At 37.1% G+C, this 23,026-nt stretch overlaps 1 protein-coding gene and 1 pseudogene across 1 annotated transcript in view; both read right to left on the minus strand.

The window, feature by feature from the left end:
* The window catches only part of MDGA2 (MAM domain containing glycosylphosphatidylinositol anchor 2), a gene marked incomplete at its 5' end in the record, with an annotated part of 686,261 nt that overhangs the window by 157,533 nt on the left and 505,702 nt on the right, over positions 1 to 23,026 (minus strand). The window lies entirely within an intron of this gene.
* On the minus strand, positions 571 to 1,349 carry LOC102856923 (annotated as a pseudogene).

The raw sequence follows: 23,026 nt of genomic DNA on the forward strand, positions 1-23,026 counted from the left end.
TCAGTCTAAAGTCTAAGGTGTGCCTGGTCCAGGCCATGGTCTTCTTACTTTCTTGCCATACATTTGAGAGCTGGACAATGACTAATAATGACAGAGGAAGAATCAATGTCTTTGAGTTTTGGTATTGGAGATCAGTATTGAACATACCTTGGACTAAAGAGGAGAAACCTTATTTCATATGCTTTCAGCATGTTGTCAGGAGGGGTTGATCCTTGGAGAAAGATATCATGCTTCGAGGGGTGGAGGGTCAGTGCAAGAGAGGTCTACCCTGGACACGATGTACTGGTACATTGACTGGCAATGAGGTCAGCTGTGTTGGAAATGGTGAGGCTGGCTCAGAATAGGGAGCTATTGTTCATAGAATCACCAGGAGTCATAGTCATCTCAATGGTACAGAGCAACAACAACATGCTGGTGAAGCATATACTATTCCCCCACCCTGGGGAAAACGGACTTTATTAGGCACAGATGGTGATTAATGGGCACAGTAATAAAATGGCTCATCAAATTCTTCTCAAAATAGAGTCTCAAACCCCCAAAGGAATGGGGTGCAAAGGAAGATGAAGTCTGTCAGTCTTCTCCTTTCAGGGCTGCATGTAATAGAATAGTATCATCGAGCTGGATGACCTCTCCATTGAGGAACGGGCTCTCGATTATGGCCTGTACCAGATGAGCATACTCAGCAGGGTCTCCCAGTCAGCTGGAAAAGGATGCCTGCTTGCCAAGAAATTCTGCACCTTGTCTGGGAGGTTGGTCTATAGTGGGGTGCGGAAAAGATCCGGAGTAATGGTCATCACCCAGATACCTACGGGTGTGAGATCCTGAGCAATGGATAATGTCTTGCCCACTAGGCCCCTCCAGCAGCTCGGCCAACCTGGCCCTCAAAGGCAGCCACACTGGCGGTGTTGAGAATGACTCCACATTGGCCTTTCTGGTCCGATTTATTCTGGCCCATCTCTCCAGCCACCAAGTGGATCACATTGAAAGTACCTGTAAGAGTCACATTGTGAATTCGCTGGAAGTCCTCTTAGGTCTGGGTTTGCCTCCTCTTTAAGTTGTATACCTTCATGGCCACTGAAATGCCTACACAGTTGATTGCAACATCCACATGGCCAAACTTTTCTTTTGCTAGATTCAGGGCATTCTGCACATCCATCACATCTACTGGGCAGAAGGTGGAGCTTTTTCCTAATTTTTGGCCTGGGCTCCCCCTATGAGTTAGGCAGGTCCAAAAGCACAACAGAGGTCCCTTGCCCCACTAGTCACTCTGCCAAGGCTAGGCCTAGACCCAAGGCTCCTCCAGTTACAACCACAACCAGGCCCTTTCTTGACACTCTGACACACAGCATCCATTTTGCACAGAACCACTGTAATTACTTCCTTATAACAAAATAATTATACAGTCAACACTCTTAATCCTTCTTTACAAATTATCTTTATTTAATTATTCTAAACTATATATACATATAAGAATCTCTGATGGACTGGAGGTAAAGATCTTTACTGTGAACCCAAAGGGCCATGATTCAAATCCACTAGCTGTTCTGTGGAAGAATAATAAGCAAATTCCTTTGGTGTGATTTGTTGCTGTTGTTTTGTGCTGTCAAGGCGGCTGCAACCCATAGCAACCTTATGTGCAGCAGCTCTGAGCCAGTCTCAGGACACACCAACCCCTATTGCCCCAGTTACTGTATCAATCCATCTCATCCACAGTCTTCCTCTCATGTGCAGTCACTGGAGGAGGGTCAGCTATGGTTTAGCTCTGATTAAAGAGTACATAACAATAGCAACAACTACCTATATGTGTATGGGGGCTCTGGGGGCTCAGTGGGTAAAGACTAGCACAGTCAACCTCAAGGCTTGTGGTATGAAACCACCAACTACTTCTTGGGAGAAAGATGGACAATCTCCTCCCATGTCTTTTATAGTCTCTCAAAACCTCTTGGAATTTTAGCTACGAGCTGCTTCTGATTCAATGGTACACAATACACACAAATATGTATGTATATACGTATCTCTGTATGCATGTTTTTAGCTAAGGAGTCCGGTTGATGCAGTGGCTAAGGATTGATCTGTTAACTGTAAAGTCAAAACTTGGAATGTATCAGCCACTCTAAGACAAAGATGTGACAGTCTGCCTCTACAAAGATTTACAGTCTTAAAAACTATTCTAATCTAACCATTATGAGTTAGACTCAATTGATAGCAATGAGTTAGTATTATTTAGCTAGCTTGTTTCTGTATCTTAGAGAGAGAATAAACCAATGCTGAATAGTTCAAGTCCATTTTTAAATTCCAGTTGATTTATGCACGAAGATGTTGAATACCAATATAATAATATTATAAACTATAAATATGAAGCTTTCATTTTGAGACTGTAGCTGGTAACTGAGTAAGAAATGTTTTCATTGACTCTGCCAAGTCAGAGTTGTGCATTTACAAACATTTAGAAAATTTTACAGAAGCTCTATTAAAATATGCTGTCTTTTCTGAAAATGATACTCAATGATACAAGGTAGTATTTATATCTCCATTCACACATTTTGAGATGCATTTTGATGAGTCTATATTTATCTTACATTCTGAGTTTGCAAAATAGGTCTCTTAGACTTTTGGCATTGACGTAAGCACTGCTGAGTTAGTGCAGAAGATTTTTAACTATAAAAATGCACATATTTCAAATTATAAAAAGTTTTGACAATGCTAAGTTTAAGCAAATAGTATTGTTCATTTTCATAAAAACAAACTAAAAACTAATCCATAACAATCTTCTAGAGAGCTTCCAAGGCTGTAATCTTAACAGGAGCTAACTGCTTCATTTTTCTCCAAGGAAGTGGCCAGTAGATTTGAACCACTGACCATTTGGTTAGTACTCCAAATGTAACCCACTATGACACCAGTGCTCCTACTTGAAGAAGATGCCATTTTTATATTAATAAATAATTACCTCTTGAAATTACTATTATGTGAGGAACTGTGTAAGATATCATATCTACCCATGAAGAAACATTGAAAAATCTGGATTAAAACACCAAAAGTGTTTTCTGTTTCTTAGCACTTGTTGGTGTTTGTTTTTGATCTTAAAATGATCTATCCCACAGAGTGAAGCTGCCTCAAAGTGTTTCCAAGGTTGGGTTAATGGAAGTAATTACCATCTCTTCCTGCAGAGAGGTTAGTGGTTTCACACCTCCAATGTTTCAGTTAGCAACTAAACTCTTAAGCACTATGCAACCTAAGCTCATTAAGGGCCAGCTGTCAGATACTAGACTCCATTTTGCTTTTCAATGCTGCCTAACATGCCATTGTGTAAAATCACAGTAAAAACAAAACAACAAAGAGTCCATTCTGACTCTTAAGCTGCCTTATTCAAACAGGAAGGAAATCCTGCTTAATATTGTACCATCCTCACCATTGTTGCCATGTCTGAATTCAATGCTGCACCTACTGTATTGATCCACCTTTTATGAATGGCTACAATCTACAAATAATTATGACTGTCATTATGATGACATAAAAATACTATCCTTGTGGAGATTAACGTCTAGGAGAAAACATACAATGTGACTATTTGATCATGTGATGTAATAGAGTTCAACAGAATTGGACGAAGTACTAGAGCTCTAAATTCTCAGAAGAATAAAATATCACTACGGAGTGAAGTGATTCAGGTTTTTATGGACAATTTTTAGGCACACAAAGGAGCAGGGATTGAAAATTGAGGTGTTTGGCTGCTCCTTTGCCTACACTTTTACTTAAAATACCTGTGATGGCATGTTGTTTTTGTTATGAACTGTTGAGTCAGAACTTTCAGTGGGTTTTCAAAGATAGTAAATCCTACATAAGGAGATTGCCCTTCTCCCATGGAGCAGCTGATGGATTCAAATCATGGACAATTGGGTTAGCTGTTCAACTCCTTATCCTCCAGGCCACCAAGGCTCTGTCTCTGCTGGTATAGTGGGTTATATGTTGAGTGGCTAACTAAAATGTGATCAGTTTGAAGTCAACAGTTACTCCATAAAAGTAAGATGGACAGTCTGTTTCCTTTAGGATTTACTGCCACTAAAAACCCTCAGGCCGGGTTCAAATTGTTTTTTGTCCAATATTCTTCTAGGTGGTATAGCACTGGTCTGTGCATTGCTGCACAGAGGTAACTCGTGGTTGCTGTGATGCTAAACACTGTGACACTGCTGTGCCAAATGTGATAATGGTTACCCATGGTGGACAGTGTTTGGTGGAGTTTCCTGATTAAAACAAGCTTGGAAGCAGGAGTGGCATCCACTTCTGAAATAGCTTGCCTCTGGAAACTCTATGAACAGTGCTCAGGTCTTTCATTCATATGGTCACTATGGTTGTCTACGACTTTACGGCACTTAACAACAACAACAAAAACCTAATGGAGAGTCAGCATAAGTCAGAATAGTTAGATCAAACCTGATCACAGGTTAATTATCCCATGAACAAGATCAGAGAGTTGGCAAACTATATTGCATATTTAGCAATAAGGATAGATAATATTATTTTTAGAGGAGCACAAAGTTTCAGAACTTCCATGGTATACTATGCATCCAATCATTCATTCAAAGGAATTTAAGCACCTCTTAGATGTTAATACTTTATTTTAGTTATATCTTATAAAGTTTCATCAAGAACTTTGTTACTAACTTCAGTAGATTAGAAAGAGGTATAAGTTAGATAAATAAAGCATAAGATGAGTGTAATTATGAAATGACAAAAATAAGCATATTGTTAATTTAAAATTGGTAGCTAAATTATTAAAATGGTAAAATTTCTTAACAATATCATTCGTTTAAAACTTGGTTTTGAAATATTGCTGAACTAAAATAGATCTGATAAAAGGACTATTTAAAAACTGATAATATTTTAAAATTAAAAATAGTTTAAGTTCATACATGTTCATAAAGAAACATTTTATTACAAAAATACTAAAAATATAGTAGCAAAACTATTTTTCCTATATTTTCATATACTTTGTTCAGCGTTTTAGCTTACTCTTTCTCTCAATTATGACAATATTTTTGTAAAGACTGTATTTATTCCAATATAGTCATATTCTCTTTAATTTAGAAAAATAAATTCATCTTTATAGCAAGGAGCTCTGGTGGCCCAGTGGTAAGAAACTTCACTGTAATCTTGAAGGCAAACGGTTTGAGACCAGTAGCTACTCCACAGGGCAATCTCCTCCTGTGCAATTAACTGCCTCTGAAAAGCTGCCAGGGGGCCAGCTGTGGGTCGGTTCTGACTCCATGGCACACAACAACAATCTTTAAAGCAGATCATTTATGACTAATACATTTCACATTAATGAAACATTCAAAGTGTCTTTTCTGTAGACTAAATTTTTCAGCAGAAAACGCTCACAATCCAACTCTTAAAATACAAAAGGGTTTCTGATAAGCTCAGAGCAATATTTTGTTAAATGGAGATTGTTTTCCTTTGTATTTTTTATTGAAAAATTTCAATATTGTAGCCAAATATGCTTACTGTTTTTTGAATCCACGTTATTCCCACAGGAGAAAAATGACATAATAATTTTCTTCTATTTTAGTGTTTCATCAAAATGAAATGTTGCAAAATCGTGGTACTTCTCACCTTTATCTTCTTCCAATGCAGGACAAAACACATCATAGAAATAGGCTGCCCATTCAAAGAATCTTCAAAAAAATGTCAAACCTTTCCTACAAAAAGTTGAGGCATTCTAAAATACCGCTGAGATTTAAAATTAAGTATCCTACACGAGTATTGTTTAATTTGTTCAACAAGTCACACCTTCCTCCTCCAGATCTGCAAGCTTGTTTTAAAACAATTACAGATGTGCTCTTTGAGAATTCTAATGGAGTCCTTTCCTAGTTAATACACTCAGCTCTTAACTGAAACGTTGGTTGTTTCATTCCAGTCAGTGGTTCCTCTTAGCATATATTCAAACTTTGTAAATTATTCAGTATAAAAAATTACATTATTTTTACCTAAAAAAAATGGTTTGGCAATAAACTGATCGATTCGTCACCGGAAACCAAAACAACTCAGCTCTGCTCTGACTTCCATGGAGTCACTCGGAGTTTGAGCTGACTTGACAGCTATTTCAGTGTATTCTAAAGCTCCAAAGGGTGATTTATCCTCCCCCCACCCCCCACCCCCGCCCCATTCAGTATAGTGAAAGAAAAATCATTCTGCTTTTTTTCACAGCTTTTTAGTAAGGCTATGTTTCTTGTTTGGATCATTTGAAACAAAGTTGGGAGTAGTCATAGTGAGCTAATTAATTCTCTAAATAAACTAGGGAGTTCTAAGGGCATACTCCACAGTGAGTTCATTGTTAACCAAAAGAAGACATGTCTCCAGCAGGCTGACTCTACCAGAGGATAAAGATCAGCTGTGAGATGCTTCTGATCCTAAAATAATTAACTTTGATTTCTGGGGATTCTTTTTGTGGTTTGTTTTGTTTTGTTTCATTTTGTTATTTTTTCTTTTCAGCCAACAAGGGGCTACCTTATAACAACCACTACAGTTTCTTCTTAACTATTGAACTAGATCTGCTCTGGAACAAAATCAAAATACTGTGAGATATAAATAGTTACACTTTTCAACTTGCAAAAGAACTAGCAATTACTTTCATTATTCAGCTGTGGGTGTTTTTTTTTTTTTTTAAGAATATAATGTATACAACTCATATGCACTAGAATTCCATCCCTCCCCCCACCCCCCTTCGTAGCACCTAAGTTACCTGGAAAACTTCAGTTAGGCTCTAATGACAGTAATTTTAAATTATGCTTAATAAAGAAATATCTATATAGGCACATTTATAGACATCTTTTCAAATTATAATCTAACTTAAAATTTTTCAAGTATTCAATGGTTCATTTCTATTCCTTACACATTCATTTCCCCCTTTAAACTCTTTTGTGAAAAATTATAAAGGAACAGAGAATAGAGTGTAAAGTAGTTACTCTCTTCCTGCTGTTAATGCTGACTGGTTAGGTGACTGGAGCCAAGTCACTGATTTTCCCTGGAATACACTTGCACTTCTATGCAATTTTTAGAGGCAAATTCTTTCTGTCTATATTAGAGAGGTTTTATGAAGACACTGCATGGTTCAAAAGTGGGAAGGGTGTCTGCTAGGGATGTGTACTATCTCCATACCATTTCAAATTATTTGCACAACAGATTATCCCCGGTGCTGGGCCCTATGAGGATAAACGTCACATCAGGATTGGAGGAAGACTCATAAACAATCTGCATTAAGCAGATGACACAATCCTGCTTGCTGAAACTGACGAGGACCTGAAGTGCTTGCTGCAGAATGTCAAGGATTACAGCTTTAAATATCGACTGCAGCTCAAAAATCAAGAAAACAAAGATTGTCACCACTGGGCCAATTGGCAGCATCATGATAGACTATGAAGAGATTGCGATTGTTAACACCTTTAGTGGTACCAGCAGCCAGGAAATTAAAAGACAAATTGCACTGGGAAAGTCTGCTGTCAGAGACCTCTCCAGAGAACTGAAGAGCAACTATGTCAGTATAGAGACTAAGGCCTTGGTCTTTGTAATTACTTGCTATGCATCAGAAATCTGGACAATAAATAGGGATCATAGGAGAACTGATTCCTTTAAGCTGTGGTTCTGGAAAAGAGTATTGAATATACCATGGATTGCTAGGAGAACAAACAGGTTTGTCCTGGAGAGGGTGAAATAATGCTGCTCTTTGAAGACTAGGATTCTGAAGTTTCATCTGACATACTTTGGACATGTTACAAGAAAAGACCAGTCCTCTAAAGAGGGAAGTCATGCTTGGGAGAGTGGAGGGACAGTGCAAGAAAGAAAGAATCTGGATGAGTGGATTGACTCAGTGACTGGGGTAATGGGGGTAGATATGTGGAAGATAGAAAGGTTGGCACAGGATAGATTCGGGTTTAGGGTTGTACATAGGGTCACTATGAGTTGCAAGGGACTTAATGGCATACAACAACAACAACAAAGAAGTTAAATAATATGTGAAATATTTTTAATATATTTAAAACATGGTCCTTTCCATCATCTTTCATTACTGACACAAACATATGCATATATGAACGTCCTAGCTTCTGCTCTTAAAAGCATCAACAATGCCAGGAAGAAAGCAAACACCAGGTTATTGCCAGGCCATGTACCAAAGACAGAGCTCAATTTCTAACAGGGATGGTGAAGTATGGTTACATTGGCAAGTAAGACATAGTTTATGATCTCTGAGCTGGGACAATTGTTGTGAACCTCACAGGCAGATTAAACAAGTGTAGAATGATCAGCCTAGAATTTGATATGCAACTCAAAACCCTGGAAAATGACAATACTTTGTTCACGTTCTATAAGTCTGGTTTCATTGTACTAACAATATGAGTCTGCATCATAGACTACAGAAAGCAAGCTACAAATGTGCAGAAGTGAAAATGCTGGAATTATTTTCTAGGGATGAATACATACCTAGATAAAATATCTCAATGTGTGGGGATGGGGGGAAGATCAAAGCAAGATGATAAGAAAGACTAAAAAATTACACACACACACACACACACACACACACACACACACACTATTAGGGTAAGGGTAAATTTATTGTAGTATTCTTTAATACTAATATCCTTGATTTAGTTAAGGCAATCTGTGAAATTCTTCAGTATAAATGTTTCTCTATAAATATGTTGAAAATAATTTAACTGACCCTAAACTATTATGCATTTATATGTGATCATACATTTATGTTTTTAGATGTCATGTTGTTAATTGTTTTTGTTGTTATGTATTATCCAGTTCTCTTATAGTGAACCTCTGAACAATGCTTTTATCTTTTGTAATCACTACCATCTCGGCTGGGTTTGAGCCCATTGCTATAGTAACCCTGTCGTCAATCATTTTGGTCTTCCTCTTTTCCATAAAACCTCAACCATTTGAAGCATAATGCCCTTTTCCAAGGATCAATCCCTCCTAACAACATGCCCAAAGTATCTTCAACAAAGCTTCACTATCATTGCTTCCTAGGACCATCTTGGTCATACTTTTTCTAAGACAGACGTTTGTTCTTTTGGCATTTCACAGGAGATGGTACTCTTCTCCAACATCACAACTTAAAGGTATCAATTCATCTGCCATATATAGTCATTATCCAGCCCAACTTTCAGATGTATAGCAAGTATTCAAAAAGTCTTTAGCTTGGATAAGATGTACTTTAGTCTTTAAGTTGAAGTCATCGCTCTTCAGAACTTCAGATAGGTCTCTGAAAGAAAATATTCCCAATAGGATATATTGTTTGGTTTCTTGACTTCATTGTGGATTCAAGTAGAAAGAAATTGCTGACAAATTCAATCTTTCTTCTATCTATCCTGATGTTACCTATTGGTCCAGGTGTTGAGGATTTTTATTTTTTTAATGTTGAGATTTAATACATAACAAAGGCTATAGTCTTTGATCTTCTATAGCAAGCACTTCAAGTCCTCCTCACTTTCAGCAAGCAAGGTTTTATCAGCTGCATACCACAAACTGCTGATGAGTCTTCCACAGATCCTGATGCCAAATTCTTTTTCATAGTCCAGCTTTTCCAATTATTTAGTCACCATACCAGCATATTTGACAAGCTGACTAGGAGAGATAATTATTTTCATTTTTAAAAAAGTTGAGCCAATAAAATGTGAAATTATCAAATGATATCATTAATATTATATACAAGCAAAATCTTGTAGATTATCTTTTAAATGGTAAAACAGTACATAGAAAGAAAACTGTTGGAAACACAAGCTGGGTTCAGAGAAGGTCAGGGCACTAGAGATATCATTGAAGATACCAGACGGATCTTGTCTGAAAGCAGAGAATACCAGAAGGATGTCTATCTTTGTTTTATTGACCATGCAAATGCATTTGACTATTTGGCTCACCAAAATTTGTGGCTAACATTGAGAAGAATGAGAATAACAGAACACCTATACCTATGGAAAACCTATATCTAGACTAAGAAGTTGTTGTCAGGACAGAGTAAGAGAACATTCCATGGTTTAAAATCAAGGAAGGTACATGTCAGGGCTATCTTCTCTCTCCAGACCTGTTGCTTCCATCATATGGCACGTGATATTAAACTGACTTCATTTTCTCCCATATTAGTTCCTGCTACTATTGTGCTTGTTTGCTTTCATTATTATTAACTAGACTAGAAAATCCTATTTCTTGGTTGTGTTTTATTGGTGGTTGTTAGTTGGTTTTTTTCATATATTTATATATATATATAACTGTTTTCTTGAGGTCCACTCCCTAATTTACAGCTAAGCAGAATAATAAACATGGAGTAAGTGTACTATCTATTTATCTGAAAAAGAAGACCAGAGTAGAAAAGATTTTCAGTAACAAAATGCAAAACCCTGCCAACTGAGTGATCCCTTTTTGGAAAAGGTTTATTTGTGGAACTAAACAAGAACTGGGTGTCTTGTTTACACTTGTCAATGTATCTGCTTACAACATTTATAAGCATGGTGCCAGATATTGATCGCAAAATCAGCACAAGATGAAGCCGAGAGCACATTAAAGAGCTTTCTATCACTTGAGCAGTCAGATACATTGATGTGAAAAGGAAGACACTTGATATAAGCATAGCAAACCTTAACATAAGGGCTGGGCACACAAATGTTAAGTGAAAAATGGATGATGGACTCACTAATGGTTCTGCAAGAGAAAAGACCTTTCAACATTTTCCTATCAAAATTACGGTCTAGGAAACCCTATGAGTGGCTCTACCCTGCCCTGTAGGATTACTAGGAGTCAGGATTAACTCAAAAGAACACAACAACATAGCTCACATTTACAACCTGGGTAAACGGTTAAGCACTTAGTTGCTAATGGACTGGTCGGCAGTTTGAACCCACTTACAATCTCCTCGTAAGAAAGATCATTGGCTTTTCTGCAAAATTACATCTTCGAAAGCATAGTTCTCTGTGATGAGGATGTTTGTTTTAGAGAAAGACAGACAGACTTCAATCCATCTCATGACTCACCAACAATCATTCTCTGATTACTATCTTGGTCTACCAAACCCCGTAACTATTTTATTAGCCTTGACAGCTTCAGAACATTTGTTGGAATATCAGGCTACAATAAGTACTAGCACAGAACAGCATCCACAGAGCACTGCCTTTATCTCATGGTGCCGGGGCTTGGCACTGACATAAAATAACAGATGGCGCGGAGTTATCAATAGCTTCTCATACATGAACAGTATCACAAACTCAAATATGCACAAAAGGACACCAAAACTCTTTGTGCAAGCCATTTTATCAGATACCTTTACATCTGTGCCTTTATTATTTTACCAACAGAGCCTCTTCAGGGATTCTTTCAGAGGTTAAACACAGAGATGGCTTGCTCCACACTAATGACCACATAAATTGAAAAGCAGAATTGAAGGCTGACCACTTCAGCATCTGCCAAAACTGACCCTGAAATATTCTTTACCACACTCCCTGAATATATTGATATTAGAATTTGTTCCTGATCCTCAATGTTTATGCTAATTTAATTTAGAATTAATTTTGTTGGACAATCTTCTCTCCATCTTTCAAATGTTGATCCTAGTTAGTCTCAACAGGCTACTGAGGGAATTTTTACAAGAGAAACTTCTTAAGGAAATGAAGAGAGCAACAGAACTTATCTATCCAGAAGAAACAACTAAGTATTTAAGATACTGTTTTAGTTGTCTTATCAACACATTCACTAATTGTGTCGAAGCATCTGTAGTAAGCTTTATCTGATTGTCTGGACTGATTCAATTATTGAACTAAATTCAGATGAACTAAGTAACTTATTCTACAGTTCTTAACATAATCTAACAAGTGTATCTGATTTTCTACCAAAAATTACTTAGAAGACTTGGTTAAAAACATTTATTGATTTTCAGGATCACTGTGAAAGAAAGATTTTTAACTCTCTGTAAAGGAACTTTCAAACTTACTCAAAATGGTCCAAGTTCAATTGAAGTCATTACACTAACACAATTCTATTCTGCTTATCTTTCTACCAACTATCTGTCTACCTCTCAATTTATGTATGTGTGTATCCCAGCATGTATCTATTTGTAGCAGTGCAAACCCTACACTGATGTTGTTGTTATGTGCTGTTGAATAGGAACCAACTCATAGCTAATCCTCCAGTAAGTTTTCAGAGGCTGTAAACTGCATTACAAGTGATTGCCCATCTTTCTCTCATGGAGCCACTAGATTTGAACCAACTGCCTTTGAGTTGCCAGTGCAACTCCTACCACTAGCCCACCTGAGCTCAGAAAACACTACACTGTTGTTGTGGTATACCATAAAGTCAGAATTGACCCATCGCTGACCCTCTAGCAGTTTTTTAGAGTAGATTGCACAGGAGTAGATTGTCCATCCTTCTCCTGCTCTGGTAATAGCAAAACACCAAGATACTTGACACAGAGTCTAACTTTCTCTAACATATTTTCAGAAATATATTGAAAGGAAACTTTTCTGAACTGTAATTCTCAAATAACAGTTCTCTAAAGCAAGTGCTTATGGCTAATGTTCCCACAGAAAATATTAAAGAAAATGTTGGGTTTCTTATTGCTAATGCTTTAGTCTATATAAATCAGTTCTTTTAATTACTTTTGAAATAATAACACAAAACAATTCATAATCTGCTTACCCAAGATGTAACTGAGAATTCTATGTAGACATGTCTGACGTAAATTTGGCCATTTTCTATTACATATACATGGTATTCATAAAAATGCTTTGCCAAGAACTATAGTGATTTAAGAGAAAACAGCCTCCTCTTTTAGTCAAACAAGAGTTGAGAGGAAAGGTAGTGTGGGTTCTAAGGATATTGAGATTTAATACTTCAGAGGAGAAAGAAAAAGTGTATGTGTATTTAATACAGAAGTGTGGCCAGAATACCCTTAAATGTGATCAACAAAAAAAGAATCTCCAGGATGCTTCTCAATCTTGAATTCTTCATCATATTAAGTAAAAGTACTGAAACAAGAGTCCAGGTTCTTTTATGCAAGCATGGAAAGTAGTTTTTTATCTGAAAATACAAGTCAAAGCAAAATTAGTTTGCAAAGAGGAAAGTGTTGTTGTTAGGTGTCATCAAGTTATTATAGTAACTCAACGAACAAAATATTTGAATCCTGTCCTGTTCAAGCCTGCACTATCCTATTCCCAACATATAAGAGCCCATTGTAGCAGTTACCGTATCAATCCACCTGGTTGAGTGTTTTCTTCTCCTTCACCAACCCTCCACCTTTCCCAGTATCATGTTCTTCTCTAAGGAATAGCCCTTCCTAGCAACATGCCAAAGTATGTGAGGCCTCCAAAGAGCACTCTGGGTGCACCCTCTCCAAGACATATCTGTTTATTCTTTTGGCAGTCCATGGAATGTTTAGTACTCTTCTCCAAAACCACAGGTCAACGGCGTCAATTCTTCTGTCATCCTTATTCATGGTCCAGATCTCAGATGCATTTCAAGGACTCAGAAAGACTATGGCCTGAATCAGACACATCTTAGTCCTCAAACTGACATTATTACTCCTCAATAATTTGGAAAGGTCCCTAACTGCAAATTTTACCAGTGCAGCATACCCCCTTATTTCCTGACTGCTGGTACTAGGGTGTTAATTCTGGATCCAAGCAACAGGAAGCTGTTGAGAATTTAATCTCCTCTCCATCCATCATGACACTGCCTATCAGACCAGTGGTAAGAATCTTTGTTTTCTTGACATTGAGACACAATCCACACTGAAGACTGAATTACTTGATTTTCTGCAACAAGTTCTTCAGGTCATCCTTGCCATCTGCATAACATCTATACAAATGTAGGAGAAGTTGTCTTTGTTTCCTCTCTCTGCAAGATTTAGTATTGTGTCTTCTGAGTCTAAATGAATAATGATTCTGATTACTCCATAGATTATGAAGAATAGGAATAGAAAAGGTAATATAGGAAGAGGTGACATTAGTGGAACTTATACTTTACAGAGTGGATATAAAAAGAGAACTGATGAAAAAAATGCAAGTGAAAGAAGCATTAGTCTGATTCAATAACTCACACAGCTACTGCCATAAAGCCTAATTTAAACAAAAGCAAGTTAATAGAAACCAAGAGACCAGGACAGAAAGGTCAGATTCTGGCATGCTGGCTGATAGTGAGGCTGCTGGTGCTGTGTGTGGTGATACCATAGTTTCAGCCCTCAAAAGGGCCAACCTGGCAGCCTGACATCAGGGAGATAATATTATGTCTAAGGGAAAGCTAAATTGTTGCAGGAGGACTCCTGAAAGCTACATATTAATGAAGAGAATGAGCAGATGGAGTCTTCGTACATGCTAGCAAGAATGGCCATTTGTGAACTCAGAGAGTGATGATTAGAGTAAATGTGTAAGAAACTTCAGGAAGATCAGATTCACTTGTCTTGTTCCAAATAGGAAGGAAATTCATGTCTCATTGTGATTTTTACACCTGTTTTTAAGACCTATTTCAGAATAGATGTCTCTAGAGAGGAGATTCCCGACTAGATTTCCTTCAAGCCACTTGGATAATAGTCCTACACCCTATACAATCTCAAATGAAGCAAGGAATCAGGATATGTTCATGTCCTGGGCTGGCAGTATTCACTCCACCCCTCATTTCCTCCCAAAAACCACATGTAATGTATGAACTTGAATTTCCACCCATTAATATACTTTATTATTTAACAAAAATAAATCTGAGTCAAACATTTAATTGCCTTAATAGGAAAATACTTGCACAGCTCATCCAAACAAAATCTATTGCCTCTCCATTAATTCTGACTCGTAGTGACACTCCATTCAGTTTACAAGGCTCTAAATCTTTATGGGGAAAGGCCGTCTTTCTCCCTAGGAGCAGCTGGTGGATTCCAACCGCTGACATTTTAAAAAGGAATTATTTATTTATGTAATTAGTTTCATTTACATTATATTTCTTTATGTATATTGTGGAGTCTTATTCACCTTCAATCATCTTTTGGTTAACATTGTAGCACATACTCTACTACTCCCTCAGAGCTTCTTGTCTAGCTCATCACATGTACCTTCTTCTCTGCCTCCTTTTTACTTTTTTATTGCATCTCTCTATAACATGGAGCCCTGGTATCAATTGTCTGCTAACCAGAAGGTTGGCAGTTCAAACGCTGCAGCTACCCTATAGGCAGAAGATGAAACAGTCAGTTGTAACATATAGAACCACTGGAGGTTGGTATTGACACTATGGTGGTGGGCTGCATTTAATTGTTTTGTTTGTTTGGTTGGTTGATTGATTGGGCATTTGTGTAGGGCACAAATCTCTGTCTTCCAATGATACTATTAACAACAACTCTCTGTGCCCATGTTAAAAAAAATACCTCACTGTCATTGAGTCAATTGTAGTTTATGAAAATAAATATCCAAGGCCATATATTTTAATAGGAGGAGATTGCCCATCTCTCTCTCAGGGAATTACTTGTGCATTCAAATCCTTGTTGGGGTATGCTCTTTCATCAGCAAACACAACCTGCTACGGACTACACCATCAGAGCTTCCCTTAGCTGGTCCTAAATCTACTACCACCACTAATTTACTTGTTCCATCGAAATGGATTATAAATACAAATAGCAAAAGTTAATGAAGAAATGGAACTACACTGAAATTTATCAGCTATATATTTATACACATGCATATAAAGATACAGTTACAGTGAAATGGAACATACTTGTGAAGAAAATAAAAACAGACATCACAAAGAAAAACAACTTGCTCCTAGAGAGCAAACTGGTAGATAAAAATAGAGAGTTCAGTTGGGTATTTTTGTTGTTTTGTATTTTTTGTCCACCTTGGTAGGTGCCAATACATAAGTTAGACACATATAACTTTGTTGCTATGATGGGAAGACTAAATATACCATCAGCTTGAATCAACTCTTGGCAATGGCTACTCGAAACATATCCATTTAACTAAGCAACCATGACAGTTGGAGAAGAAAAGACACAGATAATATTAAAAGCTGCATTATTTTTATGACCAAAGACAATTTCCATTTAGATGGAATTTCATCATAAGACATAGAACTACATAGGCATTTATACATACTCTGTATGATTAGACCCCCAAGGCCAAGCCTGGTAGTAGAAAGAAGAGCAAGACCAAGCCTGGTAGTAGAAAGAAGAGCAAGATAGCTGAGCCTACAAGAAAGACTTAACAAATAGATCATGAACAATTCATAAAAAGGAGTATTAAAAATAAAATTATCCAAATTAACAACCAATTCAGGTCTAAATCTCTGCTACTAGTTTCACATCATTTGGTTTATCCATCATATGAAGCTAAAATTGTACTTCCAAGTTTCAAATATATATAAAAAATATATTTGTCTTATCATATTTTTCACAAGGCAAGCCAATTATAAAGGCGTAGTCATTTAAATACCAGAATAAGGTTAAACAATTGCCTTTGTTTGCACATCCAGACATTACCACTTGCAAATTAGATGACCTTGAAATGCATAAACTTAAAAAGTCTTAGGCTTCCTTTTCTACACATGTGAAGTAGGGGTAATAATAATGCTTATCTAAATAATCTCAAATGGTTGTTTAGACATAAAATGAGATAACACAGCTGAAGCATGTACTTAGTCCTTCCTTCCTAACAAACCTGGTATAAAGTATTAAGCTGCTCATTGAAAGGTAAGAGGTTTCAATTCACCAGGTGTTCCATGGGCAACATATGGACAGTCCCCTTCTAAAAATATTCACTACCTGAGAACCCCAATGAAAGGTGAATACACACTGAAACTGATTTCAAGGAGTAGTGGGCTTAGTTTTGAGTTTTAGGCCTAGAATATGAACTTCAAGAGAATAGAAATTTGTTAGAATTCTTCTGTTTTGAATTAGAAAATTCACAGTAAATCAAACAGCATTTGACATTCATCAAGATTTATTAAATATCACCACAACAAGATAAAGGTAAATAATCCAATAGAAAAATGGGCACAGGATATGAACAGGCACTTCACCGAAGACGACATTCAGAGGGCTAACAAACACATGAAGAAATGCTCAAAATCCCTAGCCCTAAGAGAGATGCAAATTAAAACAACTATGAGATATCATCTCACCCCAGTCAAAATAGCAAAATTTAACAGAACATCAAGCAACAAATGCTGGCGAGGTTGTGGAGAAACTGGAACCCTGATTCACTGTTGGTGGGAGTGTAAAATGGTACAACCCCTGTGGAAAGCAGTATGGCGCTTTCTCAAAAAGTTGCAAATAGAGATACCATTTGACCCAGCAATTCCACTACTGGGAATATACCCCGAAGAGACCATAACTGACATCCAAGCAGATATATGCACACCCATGTTTATTGCAGCTTTGTTCACAATAGCAAGGAGTTGGAAACAACTGAAGTGCCCATCAACAAACGAATGGCTAGAGAAGCTGTGGTATATTCGCACAATGGAATACTATGCTGCATTAAAAAACAAGGAACTCATGCAATATTATTCAAAATGGTTGACTCTGGAGAACATTATGCTGAGTGAAATATCCCAGTCACAAAAGGACAAATATTACATGATGTCACTGTTGTAGAATGGGACTGTCCTTGGGGTTGGGGAGAGACTGAGTAAGATGGGTTCAATAATGTATACTGCACTGAAACAGAGGAGGGAGAAAACTGTTTAAAAGAGATATATGACTAGGTACTTCTGTCATCACAGGAGTCTAGAGCGAGGGCTACATGGTGGAGGGGACCTGGGGGAGGGTTTGTAAAACAATGAAAGAATCCTTTCTTTTACTTTTCCATAATTTTTGACTCATGTACTTATAACTTGTTAGTCAAATTTGTGTCTTCTAGGTTGCAACACCCCCATGATACATCTTCAAGGATATGAACCTGTACGGTCAAGCACAATCAATAAGAGTGCATCTAAATTCCAAAATCAATCTCCATAATAGTCTATGTGTTTCCTACTGCCAAAGGGGCCCTTTAGAGTAGTGAGAGAAGATCTTCACCCTGAAACCCACAGCGTCCCTTTTCAGCAGGAAGTAGCTAAGAGAATACGCCATCCCCTTTTCCTTATGAATCAGGGTGAAGTCTCTCTCAGGGAGGAATGAGAGGGAATGGCAAAGGACACACTGACCAAGGAGATTAATCAGAACTGACTTTGACTAGTACTGTGGCAATTGGACAATTAAAACAGACATTCGGATGGCAGGGAAGAAGCACAAACTGGGGAGGAGGGTGGAGAGAATGGTGCGGCAATGAAGGAGTGAAAGCCCAGAATCCCTGTGAATGTTCATTGAAACTAATGAAATGTAATAATAATAAAAAAAGATTTATTAAATATCTAATCTTTACATATCTGATAATAGATTTACTGTATGTGAAACATGTTATCATCAAATATGGTAATTATTCTCCTTTCAGAAATCCATGGTGTGCTTTAACAAATAAGAATGCTGAGAAGCATCTTAATAAACACGTAAATAAAACTGTTCTTTTCCTTCTACCAACCTTTTTTTTAGGTGCTGCCACTAATGTGCAATATTGCATTCAATACAGATTGGGAAATGGTAGCTTTGAAATATATGCAGTTGTCACTGTCAACGCTAAGGTATGTGGGTTCCAATCCACTAGCTAAGTGTTGAGAAAAGGATGGGCAATCTCCTCCCATATGATTTACTGCTTCCGAAAACCCACTAGAGGCTCAGGTATAGATTAATCTCAACTTGATGGCACACACAACAACAAAAACAAGAAACAAGACCAAAGATTGAAAATTATTAATGTTGTTGTTATATGTAGCTGGTTTGGAGCCGATTCAAAACTACCTCTCCAGTGGGATTCAGAGGCAGTAAATTCACTGGGAAGAGATTGTCCACCTTTCTCCTGCAGAGCAGCTGGTGAATTAGAACTGCATGCCCTCTAGTTGGCAGTACAGCCCTTTAACAGTCCACCAGGGCTCAAAAGACGTGATTATTTATTTGGAAAATATATGAAACTTTCTTATATATAATTATTTATTAATTTAGTTGCAATCACTTGTTATGCATCAGAGAGTTGGACAATGACTAGGGAGGACAGAAGGAGAGTTGATGCCTTTGAGCTGTGGTGCTGGAGAAGAGTACTGAATGTACCATGGACTACCAGAAAAACAGACAGATTCATCTTGGAGAGGATTAAACCAAGCAACTCCTTGGAGGCAAGGATTCTGCGGCTTCGTCTGACATACTTTGGACATGTTGCCAGGAGGGACGGGTCCTTGGAGAGGGACATCATGCTTGGGAGGGTGGAGGGACAGCGCAGGAGGGGAAGACCCTCTATGAGATGGATTGATTCGGTGACTGGGGTAATCGGGATGGGTGTGTCGGAGGCAGTGCAGTTGGCGCAGGATAGAGCAGGGTTTAGGGCTGTTGTGCATAGGGTCGCTATGAGTCACAAACGACTCGACTGCTCATAACAAAAACAACGCGTGCAAGACAAGATATCACACCAAGTGGTATAGTTTGACAACCATGCTTCTCTGGTGGTTTGAACCCACTAGCTGTTCTGGAAAATGAAGATAGGCAGTTACCTATCTGTGATTTACAACCTTGGATATCTGCAAAATGCCAGCTACAAGTCCAAACCAGCTCGGCAGAAATGGAAGAGAGACAAAGAAGAAGTGAGAGAGAGATGGAATCTCACATCCACACATCCATAGTACAGTAGAAGAGTCAGAAAAATAGGAGGAAGAAATTGTCGATTATTTTTAAAAGGATTATGTGACTATAACTACAGTATCAGACACACACATTGAATTTGACCTTTTTTCAGAATTTTTCCAGCTACCATCTGGTCATTTAATATGATCTAAATAATGCTAATATATCTATTTTGTCTTATTTATGGTCATATGGGAAGATATTTTTAGTACTAATGTACTTCCCATTCTGTCTTCATATTTCTATTTAAGTTTCTGTTGAAATGTCACATACTTGAGAAGCTTCAGGGTGGAGAATTATCATAGAGAAGACATCTTCTTCTTTAGAAAAGAAATAACCTTAAAGTAATATCTAATTCTTCATGAAATGCAATGATTTTGTAATTTTCACACACACACACACACACACACACACACACACACACACACACACACATTGAAACTTGCCCAGACCTTTTAACAAGAGAACACATGCCAATTAACAACATCAGTCACCACTCGACTTACTGCATTCATTACTCATTGCTGTCAAGCTGGAAACGAGTAAAGCTGACCCTGTAAAGAGATTTCACAGACTGTAAGCCACATAGCATGAGAGTAACAAATTTTCTCCCTCACAGCAACTGGTAGATTTAAACCAGCTTTCAGTCTGCAGGACAATTTCCCATGCACTAGGCTACCAGGATAGCCCATAATATATCTATATATCTATATATCTATATATCTAGATATCTAGATATCTAGATATCTATACATCTATACATCTATCTATCTATCTATCTATCTATCATCTATCTATCTCTCTATATTAATTTGTATCCTAATTTAGTATACCAAAGTTAGAACATCTGTGGTTTTAACATTGAAAATATTTGTCAGATTTTACATATACTAAATTATGTATATATAAAACAATGCTAACAACAATAACAATGCTTTAAAAAAAAAACCAATGCTTTTCTTGAAGAAAAAAATCTTTCAATATTGTTTTTTTTGTTATGTGTCTTTGAGTCGTCTATAACTAATAGCAATCCTATGCCAACAGATCAGAATCCTGCTCTATCCTGCACAATAATAATTTCTGACAAACTGAAGTCCACTGGTACAGTCACTGTGTCATTTTATTTTGTTGAAGGTCTTCTCTCTCCGACTCTCCTCTTGTTCCAAGGACTGGTGCCTCCTAAAAACATGGCCAAAAGATACATTTTACCCTCCTTGCCACTAAGGAGTGTCCTGGTTGTACTTCTGCCAAGACAGATTTGTTTGTTCATTTTTGCCAGTATGTGAGATATTTGGTATTCTTTGTCAATACAATAATTCACAGGCATTAATTCTTCTTCAGTTATTCACATTTATTGGTGCATAGGTAGGAAGCAAATGAAAAAAGGCCATGGATCCTGCACAACTTCGTCTTTAACATTCTTACTTTTTAGCATTTTGGAAAGGCAGGTATGTCAGAAGGGCAGTGACTCTATGCTAGCCGTCTCTGACTGAGTACCCTGCCTACAACCATCCCCTGGCAAGGCACAATTTCTAAACAGGCAGACCAGTCTAGGCTTCTCTGAGACCACCCTACACTAGAGTGTCCTGCCCCACGACACCTTTACTATACATTTTAAACCAGAAAAGATCCTATCTATGAACTAATTCACATCTTGAGACCTTGATCACAAATAACATGAGCAGAAACTCTGACATGTCAGAGTTTTTAAACTTTTTAAACTTTGAACTTTTGCTGAGTTTGCAGATACACTATCCCAGGCCAGAAAGTATATTTTTCATTTCCCATAACATGCATATTTGGTTTGTATTTGCATGCTTTCCCATTTCAAAGATTATTTTTATAGCTACATTATGTGTCTGTCAGCTTGCTATATAGGGGTCATTTGCCTAATTCAGTGATGATGAAAGCTATGCCACTGCTAATTAAAGTATCAGCAGGGTTCCATAGAAGACAAGTTTCAACGAAGCTTCTAGACTGAGACAGACTAAGAAAAAGCCACTTAGATGATTCATAACCTTGGAAGCTCATTGAAGGGTCAGCTTTGAGTTGGCTCTGGCTCAATGATAATGAGGTTTTGAGTATTTTTTGGAAGTTTTATGACTTGGTGAGAAAAGTTAGTCTTGAATAAAATATTTCTGCAAAAAGAACAAACTTAAGAACAATGTGTCACAGATGAGGTATATCCTGTGACATAAAACTCCCACTAATGACAATGCTTATAAAAATTCTATACTTTAAAGTACTAATATGAGGCTAAACAAAGAATCATACTTAATGGCACATGTAACTTGTAATTTCAAAGTAGAAGTGGCTGAGATATTAAAATGTTAAGTGTGAAATTAAATCTAAGCTTTCAATATACGGGAATGAAATTAGATAAAAGTCCATCAAAGTTACCAGATGTCGACTTTTTAAATAGTCAAGGGTTTCAAAAGAAGAGCACAAAGCCTCATAGTTTTCACCTCCTCATGAGAAAGCAATTATTTTAAAATTTTTATTTGTTATAATGTAATACTACAAAAATTTATAATAATGAATATACTACAGTGATGACTGAACTCAACTTTGATCCAAATTTATTACAAATTAAAATAGTGCAAGGTAGTGATTTTATCCATATAAGTTGCACTTCTAATGAAATATTTTTGTTATAGCATTCTGACCATTTATTGGAATATTTCTCATAGTCACTTGATAGAAACATGATTTCTCCAGCAATCAAATGTTTATTTTCACTTTGCCTAAAGTTCCTACTTTATAAACATAACTATATAAATCATACCACAACTGGTATATCATAGAATTTTAAATCCCAGTTTAGCTCTATTGAAATGACTTGGGAGGCAAAACCAGGCTTCTACAAATTTCTTGAACATTTGTGTGACACACATGAAATTGATTAATGACACAGCAGTATATCAGACTAAACCTAATGACTGATATCTCATTTAATATTGACAAAGGAAAATGAGTGATGTGAGAATAATTTCATCCAAATGCCCTGAAATGATATCCCAAGTCTCCTGATTATACATGTCTGATTTGTGTGCAACCTGCAGCTATGAAGCAATCCTTCATAAGGCCTATAATTTTAAAACTTTGAGGTATATAAAATGGTTTCTCTGATTATATAGAAGCATGATTTTGTGACAGACATCAAAATATTATTATTATTATCTCACTCATTCATGCATTGCCATTGAGTTGGAACTGATTTATTGATGACCATTCAGTGGGATTTTCAAGACTGAATTCCAAGGGAGGAGATTAGCCATCATTCTCAAGGAGTTGTTG

This window comes from Elephantulus edwardii, unplaced genomic scaffold, assembly GCF_000299155.1.
Source record: "Elephantulus edwardii isolate Elephantulus edwardi_28Jun2011 unplaced genomic scaffold, EleEdw1.0 scaffold00179, whole genome shotgun sequence".
NCBI lineage: Eukaryota > Metazoa > Chordata > Mammalia > Macroscelidea > Macroscelididae > Elephantulus > Elephantulus edwardii.